At 35.2% G+C, this 27,753-nt stretch overlaps 1 pseudogene; it reads right to left on the bottom strand.

Moving 5' to 3' along the window:
* Positions 1–1,028: 1,028 nt before the first annotated feature.
* LOC109063331 lies at positions 1,029–27,422 on the bottom strand (annotated as a pseudogene).
* Positions 27,423–27,753: the final 331 nt, after the last annotated feature.

Raw genomic sequence — 27,753 nt, 5'->3', positions numbered from 1 at the left:
CACATTTAAAGCTATTTTATTAAGTAATACAAGTCTCTAAAATTAAATATACTTCAACTTTACAGAGTAAACACAACAGCAGATTGCAAACAGCTGAACACTCTTGAAAAGTCTATTGCAGCTCATTTTATGGGATGGGTCTCGCTCAAAATAAAAATTCTGTCATTTACTCATCTTCAAATTGCTCCAAACCTCTTTGAGTTTGCTCTGTTGAGCACAAAAGAAGATATTTTGAAGAATGTGGGTAGTTAAACATTTGACGGTATCCATTCACTTCAATGGTTTGGAAAAAAATACTATGCAAGTCAATGGGTGCCATCATCTTTTTGGTTCTCAGCGGTCTTCAAAATATCTTCTTTTATAGTGAACAGAAGAAATAAATTCATACAGGTTCTGAATGACGAGGCCGAGTAAATGATGACAGAATATAAATTTTTGGGTGAACTATCCCTTGAATCATTCTCAAACAATACCTTTGCATTTCATACAATAAAAATACAGCAACTTTTATGTAGATCTAAAAACAAATCACATGATCAAAAAAATAAATCAAACATAAAAAAATCATACAATAATTCAAATATACACAAACTGAAAAAAAAATAGTGGTACAATTAAAATTACGCGATTGGATCTAAATGATTAAATCTATTTTTTGTGGACTTGTATACTTCTTTGGGTATTTATTTGAGTTGCATTATTCTGTAAAAAGATGCACAGACAATTATCATTGTCTGTGATGTCTCTGTCTCTCTGCCGCTGAATCTGGGATCATAATTACTATCCAACTCCACCGGAGCTCAGAAGTACAGCGGAAGAGCTAATTACTGGTTTCAGAGCTGCATTTGCTGACAGATCAAACCATCAGCTGAATCTCAGACAAAGAGGCTCTGTATTGTTCAGGCAGAAGTGCAGATAGTACAATATTAGCAGCTTTCAAGCAGATAACTAGGACCGTATCAATCCTAAACCCAATAAAATAAAAAACACAAAACTAAACTAATATAAAAATAAAATATACTCTACTCTCAATCTAAATCTGAATTAGGATCACTGCTACAGAACAAAACGAGGACACGACACCCCTGCACACTGGATACGGTACTGGGAGGGCTGCTGACATCTGCACACACAAACACACACACACACACACACACACACACACACACACACACACACACACACACACACACACACACACACACACACACACACACACACACACACACACACACACAGGGCTAAAGGTCCTTGTCTTTCAGATTTTTAATTTTTTTAATTTTGTAGTTTTTGCTTTGACAAAAAAAATACTTTAAATTTAATAATGTCATAGTCATTAATTTAATCAAATTTACTTTAAACTAAATGCCATCAAATTTTAGTTGGAAAAAATATATATATTTTAGCTAAAAAGAAAACATTTATGCACTACTGTTCAAAAGTTCTCACCAAGGCTGCATTTATTTGGTCAAAAATACAGTAAAAAAAAGGGAACAGTGTCCAATATTTTAATTATTATAATTATTCTATTTTCATATATTTTCAAAAAAAAATTACGATGGCAAATCTGAATGTTCAGCATCAGCACTTCAGTTTTCAGAGTCACATGATCCTTCAGAAATCATTCCAATATTCTCATTTTGTGCTAAAGAAACAGTTCTTATTAGTATCAATCTTGAAAACATTTGTGCAGCTTAATATTTTTGTGGAAATTGTCATTTTTTTCCTTTTTTTTTGATGAATAGAAAGGTCAAAAGAACAGAGAAATTTTATGCAACATTATAAAGTCTTTACAGTCACTTTTGATCAATGTAATGCATCCTTGCTAAAAAAAAAAAAAAAAAAAAAAACACACTTTTGAACGTTTTATATATTAATTTACAGTAATCATCCTGTATCCTAACAAAACAACTCTGGCTCAACCAACGGTGTGATTTTGGGGTGGGGCTTCAGTATCTGAATAACCAATAGAAATTCCAATTGGTACCGCTTGTGTCACGGTAATCAATCACAGCACTCAAAATTAATTTAAAAAAAACAATATAAAGTCAACCAAACTAGAACCTGTTGGCAGATTCTTAGTATTTTTCATAAATCATCTTTTCACATGACCACATTTATATAACCGATATCCTGCTGTATTGTCATACATAAAAGAGCCTCATGGACCTAATGTTACATAACCAAAAACAGAACAATTACATTATTAATCTGAAAGATACTTTGTCTTCCAGCATGTACCTGGCCCCACTTTTACAAACAATGATATTATAGTAAATGGCTTACAAAGAGGCAGACAACACAGTGACTAACGCAACCTAGATTTTTACTGAAAGCTGCCCCTAAAGCCACAGACTGAACACACTCTCAGGGGAAACTGCGGCATTAAAAGCCAACAGTAATCATCTAAATGGCAGAGCTTAAAACTAAAATAAACCTGACAACTAAATTTTGCACCAAATAAGAGGTTTCATGTCTCGTCCAGTAAGAGTGACCATTTAAAGTGTCCTCAAAAGTTCCTTATCCTAATGAAAAAAGGTACTATGACAGTTATAAGATGACAATACCATGTCAAACATTTGCCAAACACTTTTCTAGGAACACCTGATCAACTGCTCCTTAATACAAATATGTAATCAGCCAATCTCAGTGGCAGCAACTCAATGCATTTAGGCATGCAGACATGATCAAGATGATCTGCTGAAGTTTAAACAGAGCATCAGAATGGGGAAGAAAGGTGATTTGAGTAACTTTGAGCATGGCATGGTTGTTCGTACCAGACAGGCTGCTCTGAGTTTTTCACAAACTGCTGATCTATTGGGATTTTCACACACAAACAACCATCTCTAGGGTTTAACTTAGTAAATCAAATGATAAATAACAAATCTGGAGCACCTAAAGTTGATGCATGATGCTATCATGTCATTATGGACACAAAATCTCTCTGGAATGTTTTAGCAACTTGTTAAATCTATGTCATGGAGAATTACGGCAGTTCTGAAGGCAAAAGAAGGTCCAAGCAAGGTGTATCTAATAAAGTGGGTGTCTATGACGGATACTCACACCAGGGAGACTGTGAAGCTGATTGGTTCTGGACTGGGGTTGATATTGGTGTCTCCTGATTATCAACATCTATGGATGGCTGGGAGTGTGACTCAAACATGGCAGACAGGGCTAAAGAGAAAAGAAAATAATATAAACTCTTAAAAATTAAGGTTCCAAAAGGGCGTTTTCACAGCGATGCCACAGAAGAACCAGTTTTGGTTTCCCCAAACAATCTTTTGGTTTAAAACCATTTTTAGTGTCAAGAACATCTTTAAAAAATCTAAAGAACCTTCTTTTTCCACTATAAAAAACCTTTTCTGGAATGGAAAGGTTCTATGGATGTTAAAGGTTCTTCATGGAACCGTTGATGTCAATAAAGAACCTAAACACTAAGGCCTATTTTAAATGTAATTTAAGTGGTTTACAGCTATACATTGGTGTTTGGTGTCAGTTCAGTGTAAATACTCATGTAAAACATTTTTCATGATAATCAAGTGTAACAATGAATGTCAACAAATTCTTCCACTTACATTTGAGCCTCTTGAATTGTGTCTCACTCCCGTTTTTACACAACGTGGTGAGGAACTCATCCACCTGCTTGAGGGACAGCGAGTTGTGCAGTGTCTCCAGTGGATAGATGGAGGGCACCAAGGAGCAACCTTCAAACCCTGCACCAACACATGGTCCAAAAACACAAACTCTTTCAGTGGCAGCCATCATTACAGATATCCCATGAACACACTTTGAGCTCATATATGGAGTATGAAGCCAACCTCTTGTGACCTACAAGCACTGTATTGCCAAACAAACACCATTTTGCCAATGGTTCCAGAAAACCTCAAAGATGGAACTGGAGTCGCAATGTTCCATGTTGGCTTGTGACACATATTTACAATTAATTTGCTGAAAATGAAAAAGATCTAGAACTTTGGTTCACTAACAAAGTGTTTTGCATCTCGTTTGCAAGGCATTATCATCAGTTTAACGCAGAGAAAATTAGGACGGATTGCTGAAGACTAATAAACCAATTAGAAGCTTTACATGTTTAACTAACCAATAAAAAGATTAGAGAAACTGTCATTTAAAAAAAGAACAAGTGCTATGCTGGAGAAATGCACTTTAATGACCCCAGTATATTGAAATGTATTTAATTACTTCTTCGTTTGCTAATGTGTTGAGGTTAGCGGTAATGGAACTAGATGATGATAGAGAAAATATGTGTAAATGTAAGTGGTACGCTTTCCCAGTTTAATAATGACAAAAAAAGAACAGTTACTCAGAAGCAGTTTAATTCCGCACTTTATAAGATATAAAAGATTTGCATATTGTTAAAAAAAAGCTTCCTTTCTTTATCTCATAAGCTGGGTGAACTGTAGTTCTTGTCTTTCCTTTGCAGTTGGTAATCAGATTGAACTGTGCGGCTTTGAGTAACTTGAGAACTTTTGCAAGCAGGTCATTCAGTTAGTGAGTTGATTTTTCTGAACGAATCAGTCCTGATTTATGAACAAATCATTTTGAGTTTCAAAAGAGCAATAACAATATACAGTCTGGATGATGTAATTCATTTAACTCTACTGAAATCAAGTGTGCCAGCCGGCTTTGTTTTACATTGATTTTACCATGGTTAAGAGGGTATTAGGGCATAAAGCATGAGAACACTCAATAATGGTGGTAAAATAAATGTAACTACAGGCCTCTTATGGATCATTTTTCTGTTTTGGGAAATGGTAACATTTCGTCAATCATGTTACTCTAAAAAGCTGCAAGAGCATTATACTTACTCTATGTAGACGTCAACATAAGCAAGTGATCTTCACATTCACCAAGCCATATGTACAGTAATGAAAAAAGAAAAGAGTATAACAGATGTTATAAAAAGCAGAAATAAAAGGAAACAAAGTGAAGAAAAGCAAGAAGTCGGATAAAAGAGCAGAGCAGATAACTCTAACACTTCGGCATAAGCTGATGCATCACACACTTTGCACGTTTACATCAAAAATGAGGTAATAAGACATGAAGCAGGGGAAGGACTGAGCAAGTGACAAGACCAGAGAGGCATTCTGGGGGTTTCTGGCCAGCGTGGAGCAGGCGGAGGTGGTAGGAGGGTAGGTGGTGGAGCCCAGCTAACAGCTTTACCACCTGATGCTCATTTAAGAGCGCTACAGAAGAGAGAGAGAATGATGGATGCAAGAGGTGAAGGCTAGCAACAGAGAGGGATAACAAAAGTAGTCAGTTTTTAGTACACAGCAATTTTTTAGAAAAATAAATAAGTTAATGCGTATAGAGTGATTTTGAGAGTGAAGCATTATTCATTCTTCATTAGAAAGAAAGAAAAAAAAAAAATAAATTAAAAACAAAAAAAAAAGAAGAAAAGAAAGAAAGAAAGAAAGTAATGCGTAACTGAAAGAGAAAAAGTTTTTTTTTGAAATAGGATAATTTTTTTTATAAAGAAGTCCAGGCACAGGAATTCTGGGAAAGCAGAGGAGAGAGACGAAGGTAAAGAGTAGTCGTTGAACCTTAAAAAGTATTACAAATTTTTTTTTATCTGTAATAAGTACATATGTGGACCTGGACCAACAAAACCAGTTCTTAAGTCGCTGGGGTATATTTTTTAGCAATAGCCAAAAAAAAACATTGTATGGGTCAAAATTATCAGTTTTTCCTTTATGCCAAAAATCAATAGGATATTAAGTAAAGATCATGTTCCATGAAGATATTTTGTAAATTTCCTACCGTAAATATATCAAAACTTAATGTTTGATTAGTAATATGCATTGCTAAGAACTCATTTGGAAAACTTCAAAGGGGATTTTCTCAATATTTCGATTTTTTTGCACCCTCAGATTCCAGATTTTCAAATTGTATCTCAGCCAAATATTGTCCGATCCTAACAAACCATACACCAATGGAAAGCTTATTTATTCAAATGATGATGTATAAATCTAAAAATAGAAAAATTTAAACTTAAGACTGGTTTTGTGGTCCAGGGTCACATATATACTTTTATTTAATATTACTACAATTTAAAAAAGAGGAATTTTGGGAAGATGGAGAATAGAAGATTGTGATTCTTTTTAAAAGTACCATTTATTTTACATTTGTGATAATTTTATGAATGAAAATGTTTCAATTTAATAAAATCATATTGTTTTGTTTGTTAATTACACAGTTAATTATTGAGTCAGATTCATAAGCAGAATCATTCAAATCCACTGAGTAACAGGAGGAAAATACTTTGTAACAGGAGGGAGAGGAGAGAGAGTAGGAGGACAGGAGGGAGAGGGATGAGGTAAGCAAAGATGTGGCAGGGACGGAGGAGGGATGGTGTGGGCCGTAGGGAAGCCAAGGCTTCGGGGATTCGGGAGGGAAATAAACACTGCAGGTTGAGGGGGAACAAAGGAATGACAGAGATAAAGGAGGAGGAGGAGGAGGACTGCAGCACACAGCAATGAGGATCCACTGCCTCAACCCCTGCTGAGATGTTTCTGCCAGTGACTCAGCAACATACAATTAACGAGCTGAAATTAATGTTTTTGGTTTTGTCAGGACCTACAACTATTTTCAGAGGCAACTAGGCTGCAATTAGAGTCCCTGTAAGAAGCAAACTCTCTGAACAGAGCCTAAAGATTGAGCAAAGCTCTTTGCATTACCAACTAACGTTCAAATTATACTATTTGTATTTGAATAAAACATTTGAATAGTGCATGCAAACACTCCTGAAGTTTCATAACATAGTGAGTCATTCAAACAAAGTCAGCTGTGACAAGCAGCAATAATCTTCTGTTACATACAACTAATTTTTAAAGAGCATACATAAAATACTGCATAATAGACAATATTATCTAACCAGTACACTGTAGGTATATCTATTTCAGACTGAAAAAACAGCCCTAATAAATGACAATAATTAAAATTAATAATAGAAATAATTAGCAATTAAAACAGATGTTTTTAGCTTGAAAAAGCAGCCAATTTAAATTACAGTTATAATAATTTAACAAACAGTGATTCAATAATAAATTCCAAAGCTAATAATTAATAAAATCATGGACATCAATAGTGCAAAATACTATTGATGTCAAATTGCAATAATTAATAATAAATTAAATAACTGACATCAACCGTGCAAAATGCTATTGATTTGTTATAACTGATACTAATTATATAAAAGTAATTAAATGTCATAATAAATAATAAATAAAATATCTAACCTCAATAATGCAAAAAAAAGTAAAGACAATAATTATACAAATAATTAAATATATTACAATATTAATGACAAATTAGATAATTGACCAACAGTGCAAAACACATACTTGGTTGAAGGGTCGAAGTTCCCAATGAAGATGTTTTTACTTTATTTTTTATTTTTTAAATAAAACAGCAGGATCCATCTGTTTTCTGAGTTTACTAACTTGATTTTAATGACTTGATTAACTCTGTCTTTACTGTACGCTTTTTCCTCACTATCTGCAGCTTAAATGAGTCAGCCCAACATTTTTCTCACTTTAAATTGGATTTAGAAATTGGATAGAAATGGTTTTTCAACAGTAGATCAAGTTCAACTGCATCATGTATTAGAGGCTGCAATTCTACTACAAATGATCACAACGTAAAACCTAGTCCTAATGCACTGCCAACGCCATTTCAGTGGGAAAAGAGGATTGTTTTTTGTGTGTGTGCTGAATGATAGCACGTAAATCTTCCTCAGTCTTGACAAATATGCTTAATGGCTGGAAAAATGACTGATACATGTTGATAGGAAACACATGGTTAGCCTGTCTGAAGGGTTTTTAGACTCGTGGCAAAAATGAGTTTCCCTCAAGCTGTGTTAAAGTGTCAAATGAAATAAGCAGAGTTAGATCATTTCAACTCTTCCCTAGGCTGTACTGTGTGGAGAAAAACACTTCAACCTCACCAAAACCCGTCTGAGCTCAAATCCCTACAGAGACGCCCACATTCGACAAAGCCTTGTTCTAAACATCTGCATCATTTTATAAGGGTTCAGTCCCTCAGCAACAGACTTGCTTCATGAGGAAAACTTGTGAATGTGAATATAATGATCATCTTAAATGTCTTTTAAAATGTAAGACCAAAAACACTTGGTAAATACCTACTGAAGCTTTGAAACACATTTCAGCTTCTAATTTACAAGATGTATTGAAACAATCAATAAGATCATGCAAATATAAAGCCCTGCATACATGAACAAGTTTGTTCAAATAAAAACGCACATCATTCTCATGAATGGCATTTCAATCAAGATAATGATTCAAGAAAAAACAGATGTTAACCCTCACCCCATTAGCATCTATGACCATCATGCAAAGTGTAAAGTGTATCCACTATCCCCACTGGCAAAAGTGCTTTAATAGAATACAAGGAGGGAACTATAAACACTGCAAAAATGCTTTAAATTTTTTTTTTTTTTTTTTTTAGTAAAATATTTAGATGTTTTTCTATTTTTAGTTTTTATTCTATATAGCCTATATATTTTTATTATTATTTATTAATTATTATAAATTTTTTATGCTTTTTTTTTTTTGCAATGAAGACGTCTACTTTGATGCATTTAAAGTAATGCATATGTCATGTGATCATTAAAGCAGTAATGGGGGTGGAAGGTTAACCATTTCTGAATCAAGTGGATCAACATGAAAGGTGCTCACACATTTTTCCACACAAACAGCAATATATCCAGAATGATATATTCGGTACACAACCCATGCATCTAGCCAATCAGAAGGAGAAATGAATTAAGATGGGTGTGTCTTGTGAATAAAGTGAAGTGACATTCAGCCAAGTATGGTGACCCATACTAGCAGAATTCGTGCTCTGCATTTAAACATTCCGAAGTGCACACAAACAGAGCAGTGAACACACACACACACTGTGAACACACACACCGGAAGCAGTGGGCAGGCCAATTTTATGCTGCGGCGCCCCGGGAGCAGTGTGGGGGTTCGATGCCTTGCTCAAGGGCACCTAAAAGTCCCACAATGAAGGTGGAGAGAGGAACTGTAACATGCACTCCCACCAACAAAAACAATTCCTGCCGGCCCCGAGACTCGAACTCACAACCCTTCGATTGGGAGTCCGACTCTCTAACCATTAGGCCACGACTTCCCAATCTAAATGAAAAAGGTGAAGAAAAGCCTCCCTGATTCATTAAAATAAATTCAACAAAAATCACAAACGGTGATAAATTACGAAGACTAGCAGCAGCAGAGGGCATGCAGGAGAGTGTCAACAAAAAAAAAACACGCAGTCAAAAACTCCAAACATACCATTAGTCGGATGCCTGGCATACGACACAGAAAATCTCTTTACTGCCGGCATAGAGAGCAGCTCTGAGGAGATAAAAGAGGAATTCGACATTACTCGTGTCACTGCGCCCCTCGTGAGCTTTCGCTTTTACTCAAGACCACCAGCATTTTTAATCCTCCCACCATCATGCAATCTTTCTGTCCCTGGTAATACCATCTATAACAAGCAGGTAAAAGTGACAGTGGGGCCAGATGTTGCCCCTTGAATGTAGAGATAGAGTAACTAAAAAAACAACAGATGTCACAACAAACTACCCAGAATTCTCTGTGGATGCAGCATGACATGGCAGTATTTTGGGTGCTATTTCAAATGTCTTACACAAGGTAACCCTCTATATCTCAGAGACACAGCAACACCCTGTGGACAAAACTATTAATGCTGCTAAGAAAGTGAGGGGTGAACATTCATTTCAATTAGTATTATTAATAATAATACAAATAAATATAATAAAACAAGAATACTAATGATAAATAATTCACTTCAAATAATAATTTCAAGTAATGTATTTAATCCTGATGGGGACAGAAAACACATTTGAAACTGGAGTGCAATTTCTAATAAATGTTCTGAAAATAACCATAATATCAGCTAGAGATTGTGGTAAAAGCAATCATTTGTGTTCATAGGGATATTATCCATCACAAACACATTTTCAGAATTGTCATAGGACACTAAAATGTGTCCCTTTTGCATAAAATAGCTTGCAATTTAGCACATTATGAAACAAATGTTTGTTTACATGCACATGCAAATTAGCCGTTTGGAGGTAGCAAAGGTGACAAACGATTAGTTATAACTATTTGGTAACTGTGGAAACCTAATTTTCCTACGAGAGACATCAATAAACAGCTAGACGCAAATAGTTTAGGAACAGCTCCCGCTGTGTGTAATGGCTTGATTTAGGATGTCTTTGAAGGCTAGACTAAAATTTCAAGTATGAAGTATGTTGAAAAACAGCCATTATATGTTGCACTGAATGAAGTAAATTGGGAACATCTAGACATTATTCAGAAGAATTGTTTGCTGGGACGTTTGTGATCATTTGAATGTTCAGGTACATTATGACTCTGTGTGTGTGTGTGTGTGTGTGTGTGTGTGTGTGTGTTTGGGACATACCGGTTTGAGAAGACTGATTCATGAGCGAGCAGGGCTTTTTGCGAGGAACTCGTGTTAGGTCTCTCAGGTTGGGGAAGGAGGCACTGAAGAGGCCTGCACACTGGGCGCCTGCGTGTGGGAGGGGAGGGAGAGCGCGGGGTGGAGTGGTGGGGAGGGGAGGGGAGGGAAAGCATGGGGAGGATAGTGGGGAGGAGGGGGGGGTGATGGTGGGTAGTAGTGGTTAGTTTTCACAAGTGAACATGCAGCTCCTCATTTGAAGAAGTTAAAAGGATACTTACTTACTCAAAAAATTAAATGATCCCTTTCTAAAACATTTCTGAATTAAAATGTCAATTTATATATATATATATATATATATATATATATATATATATATATATAAAAAAACCTATATATATATATATATATATATATAAAAAAACCTGTAAAAGCTTTGTTCGTCTTCGGAACACAATTTAAGATACTTTGGATGAAAACCGGGAGGCTTGTTACTGTCACATAGACTGCCAAGTAAATTACAGTGTCCAGGTCCAAGAAAGTCTGAAAAGCATCATCAGAATAGTCCATCTGCCATCAGTGAATCAACCGTAACGTTATGAAGCGGTGAGAATACTTTTTGTATGCAAAGAAAACAAAAATAATTTTATTCAACAATACCTCTCCTCTGTGTCTCTTCGGATCACGTCAATTCTGACTATGCTTTTCATACTTTTCAGAACCTTGACAGTGTAATTTACTTGTCAGTCTATGGGACAGTCACAAGCCTCCCAGTTTTCATCTAAAATATCTTAAATTGTTTTCCGAAGCTTTTATGGGTTTGGAACGACATGGGGGTAAGTGATTAATGACAAAATTTTCATTTTGGGGTAGAGTAACCCTTTAATGTAATCTTTAAAATATGTTATTTAGAATATTATTAAAATATTGTTAAAATATTATACATTTTATTATTAAAAATTATAATTTATTTTTATAGAATTATTATTATATGTAAATTAAATTAAAATTAAAATTTCTTTTTCTTTTAAATTTAAATTAAAATTTCTATAAAAGTTTTTCAGAACCATATTAAACCAAAACAACTGCAGATAACTTTGCACAAGCATTTTTAAATAGATTTTTAAAAGTTTTCGTCTTCTTGGACACTTTCATTTTTCACTGACCCATATTTGACATTAATTTTTGGCTGAACTATTCCTTTAAGCTCAATTCCAGGCATATAGAGAACTTTTTTTTTTTATAGAAAAGCCAGTTAAACTGCTGGTCTTCGGCTGGGAACATAAATATATTGCCAGTGCAGGAGGGTGAAACATTAACAAATGTAATTAAAGGTCTGAGGCTCTAACTGTAACCACCAGAGGGTAGTACTGAGAAAAAAAAGCACTTGTTTAAAAGCTCAAATGAAAGACATGCCATATGCAACATGCACTTAGTTAAAAAAAAAATTGTGATCTGCTAATCATGCTTTAAAGGTTTAGTGAGGTGCAAAAAACATTAGCCACAATCTCTAAACGTTCTGCAACGCTGAGCCTACGAAACACTGTGCATTGTCGCCTTGTAAATGTTCTTTGGAGACAGAAATAGTATAGACAAGAATAGCAGTGAAGGCCCTGCCAGCAGCCATATTTAGAGCACTACTGGCAGCATGGACGCATTTCCGATGCACATGATTTAAATAAACTTGAGAAGCGTCCTTGAACTGTGTCATTGGCGCTAAACAGAAAGAAGTGCATTTAACGGTCAACCGGGATTGGTCACTTAAGAGGTTTTTCCAAAGAGACCGATGACAGGAGAGATGTGCTGCATGAAAACAACACAAGTGAAATGTAATTCCCACCTAGCCCGCTGGGTTTGATCTCAGGTGACTGACGAGAAGACGATGGTAAGATGCGATAACGCCAGCCCGCTCGAGAAGAAAGTGTTGCTCTCTGAAAGAGCCTGCAAAGAGAGGAAAACATAAAAAATATACATAAACACAAAACAGCATTGCTAATCATTTTTGCACAAACGTTCCTTCTTTCTAAATAAATTCAGCTTGTTATTCAGTTTTTAAATTATACCCGTGTATATAAAGACTCCGGTGAAGGAATATAAATGTTATGTATATTTTTTTAAATATACACAACCGTTCAAAGATTAAACACCTGATCGTTCAGAAAATCATAATATAAATGATCTGGTGCTGAAGAAACATTTCTTAATGCTAAAAAAAATTGTGCTGCTTAATATTTTTGTTGAAACCATGATACATTTTTTAAGGATTATTTAAGTAGAAAGGCAAAAATAATAGTTTTTCTTTAAAACTGAATTTTTTGTAACATTATAATTGTCTTTACTGTCACTTTTGATCAATTTAAGGGCATTCTTTGCTCAATAAAAATTATTAATTTAAATATATATATTTATATATATATATATATATATATAGATATATATATATATACTATATTATATATATATATATTATATTTACAGAGCACAAACATTTGAAATCGCTGTATTATGTGAGAAAATATTACTGTATGATTTATGATCAATATTTTTGTAATTAAATACAGCACTGTAATTGTTTCCAAAATTAAATAATTGCATTTTATACTGTCAAACTGTTAAAATATCATCCAAAAAACAAAATCCAAAATCTTAAAACATTAACACTTAACTTAAAGCCTTTATGTATGATGCATCATAAAGGGTTATTAAAGGGTATAATGCATTATAATTATTCATAATGCACATTGTAATGCGTGATATCTTGTCGTAAATTATTATAACCAAATTTTAAATGCATTATGTAACAGTGAATTGATAAGTGTTATCATTTTTAACTGTGGTTACAATTATTCATGAGATTGTACAATGCATTGTAAGGTGGATTACAAAGCTTTTTAAACTACTTTTATAATGAATTATACATAATGTCTCTGTTAGCCTTAATTTCACATATTAATTTTCACAGAATGCCATCAAAAACTCATGGATTAGACTATATGGTCTTCACAAAATTCGCTGCTATTTGCCTTTGACACAGTTGGCAACTAAATGAATTTAATTTCAAGTAAATGTTTTGGGTCCATTTTTTGATTTTGGCAGCAGCCTACTAGAAGAGCCTATAATACAGTACTGTACCTCCATAGATCCAGCCTTTCGGCCTCGTATGAGTGGCGACTTCCTCTGAATGCTGATTGGCTCAGTCAGTGCGGCTCTGTCGGGCTCGTCTTGGGAAAGGTCTTCAAGACTGCCTGGGTCTGTCTGCTTCTCGTGGTTCTGTTACATGTGAAATGGAAGTGTTGGAAGGGGACCAGCATGCATATTATATATATATATATATAAAACCCACGGGGCGCGTGAAACACAGACCTCAGAGGAGGCTGGCCGGAAGCCAAAACCCATTGGTGCATTATCTTCATCTTTGTACCCCTTCACTCCAGGGCTAAAGTGCAACTCCACGTGGAAACGTTCCTCTGAGGAGGGGTCCTACAACAAAACATAACATCATATAAGAAAAGAAAATAAATACAATACAAAGAGCTGATGCCACATCTTGTACCTTGTTATTGTCCTCATACAGCATAATAACAATCTGTGTCATATAGTTGAGTTCGGTTACAGCGCTGAGGTAGTCCATAGCCTGCTTCCACTGTTCATCTTTTTGCTCCTAAACAAACACAGATAAGTAGAGCAAGTATTAACCTGCATTAAGCATGATGTGGAGCATCATGTGCATGTTTGATGTTTGTTTACTCACGTTTAACAGGCCTCCGTAGCGAAAGATGTTAAGCAGGGAGTGGACGTGGCTCTCGCTGGTGAAATACAGCCGGGTTCGAACATGTCGACCCGGAGACATCACGCCCCGCGAATACCTGAACCACCAGGAGGAATGAAATACACAACCTGATCACTCACAGGTTCTGAGACTGCATGGCTTCTAAAACAATGTAGCTGAAGTACTTACTGCATGGTTTTGATGGAAAAGTGGGAACTTTTAAGTATGCATTAAGACAGATTAGCAATGTCAAAAGTTGATCATTTTAAAACAGTCTATGATTGCATTACTATAAATCAACAACAAATAAAATAATATATAAATATGCAATACAAAAAAATATATATAATTATTTGTAAAAATAAATATTTATTTTTTAATGTTAAGTTGGGTTTTCTATTTTACATAGTATTGTCAACAAAAACAATGTGTGTTAAAAATGTTAATTTCATTGAAAAAATCTGTATGGATTTTAGTGCAAGCAAAATGTACTACATTTTGACAAAGATTTTCATCAAAATAAAAGAACTAAAAAAAAAAAAAAAAAACAAAAAAATAATTATACTTTTTCAAACTTTTTCAAACTTTTGCATTTAATAAAAAATAACAGATTTCATATAAAATTACACAACAAAAACAAAAAAATAAACATTCTCATCAAAATACAAAAAAAACAACCAAACAAAATAAAAACATCATCATAAAAATACAAAAACAAAATACAAAAAAAACCAAAAAATATCAATATCAACAATATTGAAAATCAATCAATCAATCAATCAATCAATAAATAATAAATTTATAGCTTATTCCAAAATGGTCAAAATTTGGTTGGTGGTAAAGTTCTGGATCTGAAAGTCTAACAAACAACATTTGACATACATATACATATATAATAATTACTGCCAACAAAAACAAAAATATTATTTTTATTGACAAAACTGTTCACCATTTTAGTGCATGTAAATAGATATCAATTAATAAAATTTGACAAGTCAAAGCTTTCCATCAAAGATCTATGGCCAATAAATAAATAAAATGCATCAAAACTGAAATGTAATAAAATAAAATTAACTCAACACACAATACATAAAGTATAAAACATGCATGAATGCTGAAGTGGAATGTACTAATAGTAATTTAACGCACTATACAGGATGTACAGTATAGCCTTCACTCGGTCAAAGAGTTAGGCACTGTACCCCAGTACAGAGACTCACAGTGGATGCAGCTTGTTGACGGCCTCGTCCTCATGTGTTCTCTGAAGATCCAGCTGAATCTTCTTGACCAGAGGCAGGCAGTAGGCACTGGCGATATCCAGCTTCTCTGCTTTAGTGATTCCATACTCCTGAAAGAGAGCGTGTATGCAGCTAACAGCAAGGTGAACGAGAATACATGAACACTATTCGCCACGTTTAACGATTCCTCTACCTGTGGGATAATGATGTCTGCAAGTGCTCTGGACAGACGGAAAAGCTCCAGCGTGTCCTCCAGCCCCAGAGAAGAATTGTGTTGGGTGTCGTATTTCACACAGTCATAGATGTCTGGGATCTTACTGATGTCATAGCGGCCGTTTTTCATGCGGAAGTCACGCTCCAGTTTGGACCAGCGCTGCAGCATGAGCTCCAGAGTCTCACTGTGGTATAGCTGTAGATCTGTGAAAATAAAAAAAAAATATATATTTATATATATAAAAATATACATGCAGTATATATATAACTTTTTTTTTCTTCTAAGAAGCCAAGAGGGCATACCTGCAGATTTGGGGTCTTCCAGCCTTTTGCAAATCTGACAAGTAAGGCTTTTAATGAGTGTGTGAACTCTATCACAAGTATTGACTGGATTGAAGATTACCCCCATAGAGTTCACCAGAGATGGGCTGCCTGTTGGAGCCAACTTAAAGAGACAGGACAAATTTAAGACTAGTTTAGTGAGACTAAGATTATGAGCCATTTATAAATAAGCAGTTTTAACTCGCTTCACCTTGCTGTAGTCCTCCTCATTGAAGTCTTTGTTCTTCTGCATGATCTCATGTAATCGAGCTTTGACTCTCTGCTGGCAGTCAGTGAGAGAGTCACTGTCGCTGTCCAGCAGTCCGTTCATGTTAGCACTCTTCACCATCTGAACGAGGATTGGAGTCAACTCTCCTTCCAGTGCTAACAGACCCTGAATACAGCCACACGTAAAATTTCAATGTAAATTCCAATTTAAACCTGGATATAATAAATATGATTTAAAAAAAAAAAATTATGTAAGATGCACCAAATAATAGATAATTTATATATATATAGTAAAAAACAATAATAAAGTGCGAAAAGACAAAATTTTAATTTAAAAGCAAGCAATAATAATAAATAAATAAACAAGCAAAAGTTTGAGCACCACTGTTAACCTGCTGTGGTTTATATCAATCCCATCTAAAAGCATTATGTAATACCAACATACCCAGCAGACAAAACCCAACAAACCTTTGCAAAAGCCGCTGCAGTCATCTGCACGCGACCCTCATCTGATGCGTAAATTTTGAGGTCATGGCGGTAAGTGCTGTGTAAACGGAGAAGGCCACAACCAGGGAATCCGGCATAGTCTCCTGCAAAAGCACAGAGAAACAGTCTTTGAAATAACAGCAATTACAAGAACAGAGCTCCAGATGCATGTGCATATCCTGGAGCAAAATGAACGAATGAGCCGGAGTATACACAAACATTCACACTACATAACCACCATTTACAAACCTACATAATGTGCTGGATAACCAACTGGCTGAAGATTTCTTCACAAAAATCTAAAAAATGCATGCATTTCAATGCATCCACACTGTTGAAAGCATCCGGCAATATGGGTTTAGGTGCTTATCACATGAGTGTTGCACTGCACTATTGAGTAGCAAACAGAAATCTAAAGATTTAAGATTCCAGAATGGCCATTTGAGAGAACAGATGAGTCCCCTAAAACAAACCGCCATTCACACAGGATGCATTCGTCCATTCTTTTTGTCGATGTAAGCAAGTGTCAAATGGAGATATTGCAAGTATAAAATCTTTAAGACAGTTTTTTTTTTTTTTACAATTTTGAGATGTACAATGTGCTTCATGATGCTGGTTTTGAATGCAAGAACATGTCCTGTAGCATTTATGTTTATTTCCACCATATAAAAAAAAAAAAAAAAAAAAAAGGTAAATAATAATTTGGGAAAGAATATTTAGATACTATTACATACTATATACATAAAAAAGCATTTAAAATGTCATAATTATGACATAAAATATCAACATTTTATGCAAAATAACGTAATAATTATGAAAAAAGTTGAAATTGAGACAAAAACCCCATTTATGAGATGAAAAACCAAATCATTACATATTAATCCATAATCTCAAACTTTACTTTTTAATGTCTTATGATTTTTAACTCAATTTTGACTGTCATAATTATGCTTTACAGTAATAATTAATAATTTGAATTCTGCATCCCATAAATGACTTTTTTTTTATGCCCAAAGCATGTTTTTTTCTTATGTGGTGTTAATACTAACAGTCTTTCATAAAAAAAAAAAAGTTACAAATTCTGGATGTCTTATTCCAACTATTTAGACAAGATATTGGACTGACATGCCTTGAAATTGATGTCACAGATGGCACAGTAATTTAATAAAGGTTTTTAAAGAAATCTCCAAAGAAAATTTTTTTAAACTTTACAATTTCAAACTCTCCATGCTGACAAAAATAAACTTACTAAGTTAAAAAAAAAAAAACGCTCATGACCTATGATATTTTATCTCAGTATGTCAAAGTATGACCAATGTCCATATCATGCAATCTTCCACACAAAACCGTGGTAAAAGCGAAGCATGGAATGGTTCCTGTGGCGTCCTTCAGTTTGGATTAGTTTAATGAGATGGATGTTAAGCAATTAAATTGATGAATGGGGCAAATGATGAATTAACCCAATATCAAGACCACGCACAAATCCAAAATCTCTTCTTACCACAGTCAATAGGGGACTCACAGCCAAGGGACCTGCAGCTGTCTAGTTAACAATTCAGGGTAAAAGAACACTACATTAACCAGCACTGCAAGATGCTGCTGACTCAGTCTGATGAGAGAGAAAATGGTTCGGCCTTTGTAAGTCTGTGAACTCTGACATTTAATGAGTTACACTCAACTAGTTGCAGCATGCAAATATAGACTCGAATTTGAGGTCTGGGGGGAAGTGATAGAACTACACAGGAAAGAGTCCACAGCCTGACTAAGAAGTTTTTGTGCTGGCGTACTGAAAGTTAAAGGTGCTACTTGAGGTAAAGTAAGTATCCATGCCTCCCCGAGTCCTGCCTTTACATGCTTTTGTATGCCAAGCCCACTGAACAAGCAGGTGGAACAGGTTTCCTGCCCAAAGCTATGAGCTTTGAAAAACTGCATCATTGCCCCACTACCTAAAAACAGACACAATATCTTGTCAAAGCATCCAATTTATCAAGATCTCAGGCAAAGGGAGCAAAACAACTGTTCCTGTAAACAACTTATGCTGGATTCATGAAAATTTTCTTGAGGCAAAAATTAAAGGAAGAGCAAGCATGCTTTGTTGGAATTCTTAAAATGTTTACATTTTTATACCATTAATATCTCAATTTATCTTCAATATTTTATACTATTTGTATAAGTTTAAGTATACATATAAAGTCAGAAAAGCAAGTTAAAAACTTTTTTTGCGAATACAAGTCAATGCAATTCTGAGTTTATATCTCGCAATTCAGATTTTTCTCTCAGAACTGTAAGAATATCTCACAATTCTGACTTAACTCGCAATTGCGTCAATATAAGAGAAAAAAGTCAGAATTGTGAGTTTATCTCGCAACTCTGACTTCATTTCTTAGAATTGCATGTTTATATCATGCAATACTGACTTCATAACTCACAACTGCAAGTTTATATCATGCAACTCTAAGAAAAATTTCAGAATTGCAAGATAAAAGTCACAATAACCTTTTTTATTCAGTGGCAGAAACAGGCTTTCATAGCTTTCTTACTGTTATGCACCAAATTATTTTCAAAATACTTATTAGGGCCACTGTATTTCTAATCAGTTTATTAGTACAGCTTTCTGGCTGGTGCAAGCATAGAGTTCTACCTTGTCCTCCAGGGTACATGCAACGAAAGGCTCGTCCAAGCTCCTCAGCCTGAACTCTACCCGCTGGCGTCAGCTCACCACCCCACTTCAGCACTAGCAGTAGAGACGGGCCTTCCTTCAGAGCGTCTGCCATAGACACAGAGAGGTCAAAAGTGATGCAACAGCTTTTTTGAGTCAACATATATACATACTGCACACGTACCTTCCTCCTCGCTGGATGCTTTGGGCTGCCCATTTGGGAGGTAGGTCAGCTGCACCTTCCTGTTGATCCCTGAGAAATGGCCATACCTGAAAGACAATACACGGGGTGGGGGACATAATCATACCACCCCCTCTTAATGAGCATTCTCCTACTGAACAACACAGACAGCACGCATCAGACATAGCACTGCACTCAAACCACTAGCAGGTGCTCTGTGGCCTCCATGTTTCTGGAAACATTTATCTGAGTGACCTTCCCAAGCTGGCAGGGGTTAATCTGTGCCATACCAGGACTGTCTCTACAAGAGTGACCAGCTTTGGGAGGAATAAAACGTGGCATCTGCAACAGTGTCACGTTTTTTAAGTTACACAATACAGCAGAGAATGGGGAATTCTGGAGAGTTGGTCTCTATAATTTATTGAAAAATCTTTTATATAAAGCATATTTTCAAAATATGTTCAAAAGTTTGGGGTCAGTAAGACATTTTTAAGAAATGAATACTTTTATTTGGAAAGGATGCATTAAACTGTTTAAAAGTTACAGGAAAGACATTTGAAAGACATGAAAATTCAGCTTTGGCATGACAAGAATAAATTGCAGTTTACATATATTTAAATATAAAACCGATATTTTACCTTGTAATAATCTCTCACAATATAACTGTTTTTACTGTATTTTTGATAAAACATAAATCAACCTTGGTGAGCACAAGAGACATTAAATAATTATTGGCATCTGGCATGCTTTTAGGTTACACAATACAGCGGAGAGTGGGTCTCTTCAATTTGTCTCCACAATTTATTCCATGATATCACGGCTAATAACCGATAATTGACCAATATTAAAATTCTGTTTTGTAAAATATTGTATTTACTATGCATTTAAACTATGCAATATATATATAGTATCCGTAGTTTAAACAGAATTTTAATATTGGTCAATTATCGGTTATTAGCCGGGATATCAAAATAATTATCGACTCATTAATATAGGCCAGATTTGTAATATCAGTGTATCCGTAGTTTAGAATATTTCTAATTTGATACAACTTGGTCTAAAGGTGGTCCTTTATCTCACTGAACCAGAAACGGACTCTGGAGTAAATTTGCTCTGCTGAATTATGTTTAATCAACCCAAAGCAAAGCACCTGTTTCCTTGTTATTCCATGACCCCGAACAACCGATAATGTGTTGATTAGGTGCCTCATTTGAGCTCGGTGAGGGGGTCTGGAGGAAGTGAGGGATCGTGAGAGATTAGAAACAAAATGGCATGCAGATGCCACACAGAATTGCAAAAGGCATTCATCTCCAAGGTACTGTCAATTTTGGAGCCCTCATTAAAGTGTCAGTAATCTGAACAAGATTTTGGGTTAATGAGGGTTATGATTCACTTTGCCTGCTTTCTAAAGAGACAGGGGATATGAGGGTGCGCACTGATTATCATTCAGGCTGGATTCCCTTTGGAGAGAATGGCCAAGACACAAAGAGGGACACAGAGAGAGGAGAAGAAAGACAAAAGGAATGATGTTTAGAAACTCATCCACAGGAGGACATCTAAGGAAGCAAATGAGTCAAGGTCACACTAAAGTCAGTTGCATACATTCAGCTGTTCATGAGATATCATGTTTCTCCTGAAATACGTATCCATGATGCTTAAGACTAGAAGATATGAGAGCAATGTAAGTTTTGGCTATGTGCGTCCTGTTAACAACCAAATCAATTATGATTAGGCTTGCCCTGATTCCCAAGAAGGTCAGCAAACTGTACAACTGATTTTTCTTTGTGATTTTGCCTAAAACTCTTCAGACATTAAAACTCTAAATTTAAAACCTAAATTTCACTGCTACAACTAGGGAGATGCAAAATATCGGTATTAGATATTTAACCAGCCGATATTAAAGATTTTTTTTAATTTTTTCGGTAGCGGTCAATATTGGACATTTTATTGTACATGCTCATTTCCACTATTTTTACTTTTTGACCTTTGAACAAATAAAGTTAATCTTTAAAAAAAAAAATGAATCTCAAAATAAATATACATTCATATTGTACATTATAATGTAATACCTTCTATTTAAAATCAAATTAAATTTCAAAACAGTACAGCATTTTAATATTGCAATTTATCATGTATTGACCATAAAATAAACAATTACTTATCAACTTTTTTTTGAGCAAAACTGAAATATCGGTGCATATCTAGTTACAGTTAAATGCATTGAGTTTAGCTTATTTAGCAACCATTAACAGTGATGTTACATCTGAGAATTAAAAAAAATATATATTTCAAGTACCTCAAACTTCTTACTTGTAAGTTTTTAATATTTTTAATGACTTAAAAATAATTTATTTATATTATTATTATTATTATTATATCATATTATTTTATTTATAAAAAAAAATTAAACTCGAGAGGTCCGTAGTGCAATGACGGTGCCGACATAATATTATTATTATATAATTTTACATTTTAATTTTAAAAGTAACCAATAATTAAATCTATTCCAGTTATTCCATTTTGGCTAAACTGATAAAACTATGTGTAGAAAATATGCAAGCATTTGTGCACATTCCGTGAGGGCCTACTAATATCTATAGTGAATCTAATCAAAAATACAACATATGTCTGTAAATTATTATACTTTCAGCAAGACCTTGTGCCCGAAGATGTGAAAAGAGAAGTGAGAATTTTCAGTTGACAAGGAATCCAACATGTTTTAGAAATTATTGAGATGAGATGATGGTGCGTGTACAGTAGCTTTCCATAAACTCACAGTGTTGGAAATGGAGGGTTTTGGTACTACTGAACTTTTGAACAGTTTACTTACATCTCCAGAACTGTCTTCAGTTGTTCTAGTTTGGATTTCTTCTCCTCAATCTCACAATCATTATGTAGGACCAGTTCTGCCAACAGCTGACGAGCAATATCCAGCACTTCCTGTAAAACACCAAATAAAGTGTTCAGGTTTTTACAATGATGTACATATCACAACTGCACATTGTCACAGATAAGATCAAATAGGTCAAAGCATAAGCCAACTGTCCACATGGTTAATTTTCACACAAAACCCAACAGATGCATGACACGCCGATGAGTCTCAAGGCTGCAGCATTCCAGACAAAACACTACATGTGTCTTAAAAAAGACAGCTCAGTCCTCTTTGACCTTTGACCCTGTGGCGCAAATTGCTGGCCTTCAAAGTAAATCATTCGGCTGGAGGCAAGCCTGTTATGGAACTGAAATATTATGTTTGTTCTTGAATCTACAGAACAAGTAGCACTTGTCATAAAAACAAATTAACCGCATAGATCACTTGTACTTGAAAACAGACCCACCTGGAGCTGTTTTGGTTTCTTCAGCTTGAGTTTTCCAGACTTATAGCCACCATATTTCTCAAACAACTCAAAGAACCTGAGAGAAATTGAATCAGACATAACCAGCAGGAAAAATAATTCAATCATAGATACAACTTTGACCCTGCCACAATGTGACAACCACTTTAAATGCAGAAGTGAGTCCTCTAAATTATCATTCAGTTCACTTGTGTTTAATTCATTTGTTTCATTCATGTTGCTTAATGTATGTTTAAGTGAATTTTTAATTATTTAATTTACATTACAAAATATAAGCATTCAGATTAAAAAGTGATAACAATATGTAGCTGCAGTGTGAAAGCAGCCTGTTAGAATTTGTCACTTACAGGGCGTTCCTGACCTCCATCTTCATCTTCTGTTTGGGCGTACGGTCGCCATGGCGAATTACAGCAATAACACAACGGAGCTCCATCCTTCAGACAAGAGATGACATGTTCAAAAGCAATAACACACATAGTAAGCATTTAATTCTACCTCATGGGTTTAAATAATCCGGAATCCATAATAAACAGCTCTGAGACAGAAATATATCCTTAGGACACGAATGGTACACCCACATGGTCCCTGAGGTAGTCGGGACAATAGGGATGTCCTCTGCTTCCATCGGGATTGACCAGGGAATGTGGAGCTGAGGAGCCAGCTCTCGCATCACCATGTTCCTGAAGGGAAGACATCAAATATGAGCTAAAATATTTAGAAATTACCATATACGACTGGAATGAATACATCTGTGCTGGATAATGACACCATTGCCTTCTATAGAGCTGCTTTGTTGTTGAACTGAGTTCACTTGATAACTAATGAACTTTGCAATATTCACCCTATTAAAGAACTGAACTGAATCAAAACTGAACTGGATAATGACATTATTGTCTTTTTAGAGCAGCTTTAGAACAGAACTTGTATTAGTTTCATAATTGAAGAACTTTGTAACATTAATACTATTATTTTTTTGTTTACTACTGCTAAGCTGATTTAAAATGACCTGAATTGCATAAAGCGCTACATAAATAAGAATAAAAAAAACTTGCTGTTTTGCTGGTCTTCACTGGCTCAAGCTGGTCTTAGCTCCCAGCCTGCCAAGTATTTAGAAGGTTTAGCTTGGTCAGCTGAAAAGTGCCCAAAACCACTCTAAAACCAGTCAACCAATCAGCTTTAACAGCCTGGAAGACCAGTAAACCAGTGTAGACTGGTAACAGATTAGATTTTTTCAATAAAGCTGCATTTTAAATTCAAAGCTTAGACCAAAGAGAAATAAAATTTAAAAAAAATTCAAAATGAGTGTTAGTTTAATGTATGTGTTGAATTTTAGAGAAATGGCAAAATATTTTGACATTATAATAACAATAAAAAAATATAAATAATGTGGCAATTTACATTCTGAAATACCAGGTAAATTTCACAAATAATTACAAAGAAACAGCAAGTAACAAATTTAATTAAATATGACATTTCGAAGTATAAAGACTCTAAAAATCTTAATTTTATTTACAAAATTGGGGAAAAAAATTACAGTTTATGCCATTATGTAGTTGTAAAATGTAAAAATTGTTTGAAAGTATTCGAGTTACCACAGACAAAAAGACAGTCACACGGTCTCACCTACCCCAGGACTTTGGCACAATCATCATAGTATTTCATGGAGTTCTTTACAAAGCTGAAGCCATTAACGTCACAAACGAAAGAGTGACCATTTGCTCGGAGGAGGTCAAAACCACAGACAGTTTGCTGGTTTGGAAAGACATTATGAGACAAAAAAAAAAAACAAAACATTCATTATCATGCATAACCTGCAGCTACTGACAAAAAACTTTGTGTTTTTTTTTTTCTTTTTTTTCTCGAGACTCACCTTAAATGCAAGACACACTTTTCTGGCCACAAGCTTCTCCATTGCGGTGAGCATCACAGGATAACGGATTTCCTTCCCCTCACTGTCTCTCTCCACTTTCCCATCCAGAGCAGGAGACTTACGGGCTTCGGCGTGAGCGTAATCAGGTCCGACTGTGTAAACCTAAAACATCCATCAGGAATAAATAAAGTATAAATAAACTACCCAGCCACACATACAGTAGTGTCTTGACATGAAATACAGGTTTACCTTTACATCGGTGCCATCTGTGGGCATGAACTCTTCATAGATGTAAGATCCAGTCTTACGAACAGTACTTTCAGGAGAATACACACTGCTCCGACTGCCGATCTACAGAAAGGACGATTTGAGCTCCACACCACACAAAACTAAAGTTATTAGAAGTTATCAGTACCGTACCTTTCTGAAGAGACGCTGGCTGCCGCCGCCGGCAGAGGTTGGGTAATAGATGTAGACATTGTGGTCCTCAGCAGAGACGGGCTTCTCCACAAAGGGTTTGTGAAACACTTCCCCGTTCACTTCTACATGGTCCTCACTCTCCACCAGGTTACATTCTGATGTCACAAAGTCAAAATGTCACAATCTTTCACAATACAGAGAGTATTTATGTATCCACTATGAGGAACTTAAGAGGCACAGTTCAACCCAAAGAATAAAACAGCATACATGTTTGAAACGACATAAGGCAAAGTTATGTTAGGGCTACATGATGTTGCGACGGGTGAATGCACACAATTTTAATCTCTAGGTTCATTCCTGCTTGTTTGCAGGGCTCACACAATGAAAATAAGAATCCTTGTGTATAAAATAAAATAATAATGATGTTTGTTGTTGTAGTGATTTAAGAAAGAAATATTGCTACTACAAAAAAAAGTATTCAATAACAATAGTAATAATAATAGTTGTATTTTATAGTATAGCAGCTGTAAAATTACAACATCAATATCTGTCTTAATTTTTTTATTTTTAAATGTTAAAACTTAAAGTTGTATTTTCATGAAAACTGCAAGGAGCCATTAAAGCTTTTCTTTTATTGAACATTTTTGTTGCCAGGATATAAGCGCTCCTCATTACAAGTTTGGGAATATGGTTAGTTATTATCATTAAACTAAAACTAAAAAAAAAATAATAATAAAATTAAATAAAACATAAAAACTTATTCTTATTTTATTAAGGCAAGTTGCCAAGGCAACCAATGCAACATTTCTCATTTTCTTTTTGATTAAGATGAAGTGCTAAAATAATTAAAACCAAATAACCTAAAACTAAATACTAAAATTTAATAAATATAACAGAAATTAAAAAATAAATAAATAAATAAGATGACAAAAACAACAAAATAACTAAAACTTTTACAATTTAAACATTTTAAAATATTAACAAAACAATAACAGCATATCAGTGATACTGAAATAACACAGAGCCACTCTGAGACACTGAAAACACGGGATCATGAGCTGCATGCTTGCACATAAACAGTGCCACGCTTCACTCTGAAGCATGCAGAACAAATATTCTAAATTATGACCACAGTAATAATCTTTACCCTCTGGTCTGTCGGGGTCCCGGTTCAACACTGCATAGCGTGGAAGGTCAATGCCCTCTTCCTGTAGAATCCTGTACACTTCCCTCCTAAAGCCATGAGCACATACTGTATGTCCCAGTCAACTCTCATAACAATGTTTACTTGTCAAGAATATTTCAGAGAATAATTTACCACACCTGTCTTGAATGAAATACTGCATATTGAGGTCGTTGATGAGGAGGGGGTTTCTTAGTTTGGCATAACTTACAGCTTTGTCAAGGGCAAATCCTAAGATGAGAAAACAAAATATTGTATTCATTTGCATCAGTTTACATTCAATTTTGGGGTTGTCAGATTTTGAAATGTTTTTCTATTATTATTTTAAAAACTCTCATGCTTACTGAGGCTGCATTTGTTTGATCAAAAATACAGCAAAAAAAACTGTAAAATTGCGAAAATTACCACAATTCAAAATAATTGTTTTCTTTTTTTATTAGATTTTTAATTGTAATTCATTTCTGTTTTGAAGGTTAGCATTAATAATACTGAGACAATATGGCACATCACGATTTCAAGCTGATTGGGTGTGAGCTGTGTGAAGTCAGATACCTTTGGAATGGAAGGAAATGAGGCAGTCACACAACGGCCACTTCTCCACCGGTTCATTGAGTATAACCTCCTCAGGAAAAATGACCACAGTGATGTACTCAAACTTACAGAGCCTCTCCAGAATCTCAGTCATTGGTTTGGATTTGGATTTCTTCATCATGGAGCAGATCCCCACCACAATCTGACGCTCGGACTGATAGAAGAAGATATCGCATGAGCATCAGTTACAAATAAAAAAAAATCTCACTCGAGTTGTGCATGAATTTTTCTGTACCTGATCCTCATCCTCCTCCTCCTCCTCCTCCCCGTAATGTCCTGAGATCTTCCTCATGTCTGTGTCATCCAGCTCTCTGCTTTCACCACCCTCACTTCCAATCAGGAACCGGGGAAGTTCGCTGGTGCACATCCCCTGTCTGCTTGCCTTCGACATTTCAGTCGAGTCTCTGTCAAACAGCCAAATTCCCCAGCACACCATCTCGTGCTGAGCTCAGTGGTGGAAACATTAGGCAGATGAGGTGCGTAATCCAGTCAGATGAGGGTCCCAGAAAGGAAGATTAATCCATGCCAAGGTTGTCTTAGTTAATGACGGTGTGTTTAATCCTTATAGATTTGGTGTCATCCTTCCAAAAACCAGGAACATGTTGTGAGTTAATCCTGAGCCATTTCTCTCACAAACCCAGACCTGTTCTTACCATGCAATAAAGAGCCAATAGACAATAAATGAGAAATTAATACTTTGTAAGTATGCATTAAATAGCTCAAAAGTGACAGTACAGACATTTATAAGATTTC

This window comes from Cyprinus carpio, chromosome B25, assembly GCF_018340385.1.
Source record: "Cyprinus carpio isolate SPL01 chromosome B25, ASM1834038v1, whole genome shotgun sequence".
In the NCBI taxonomy this organism is placed as follows: Eukaryota; Metazoa; Chordata; class Actinopteri; order Cypriniformes; family Cyprinidae; genus Cyprinus; species Cyprinus carpio.
This window is presented reverse-complemented; position numbering and strand designations above follow the sequence as displayed.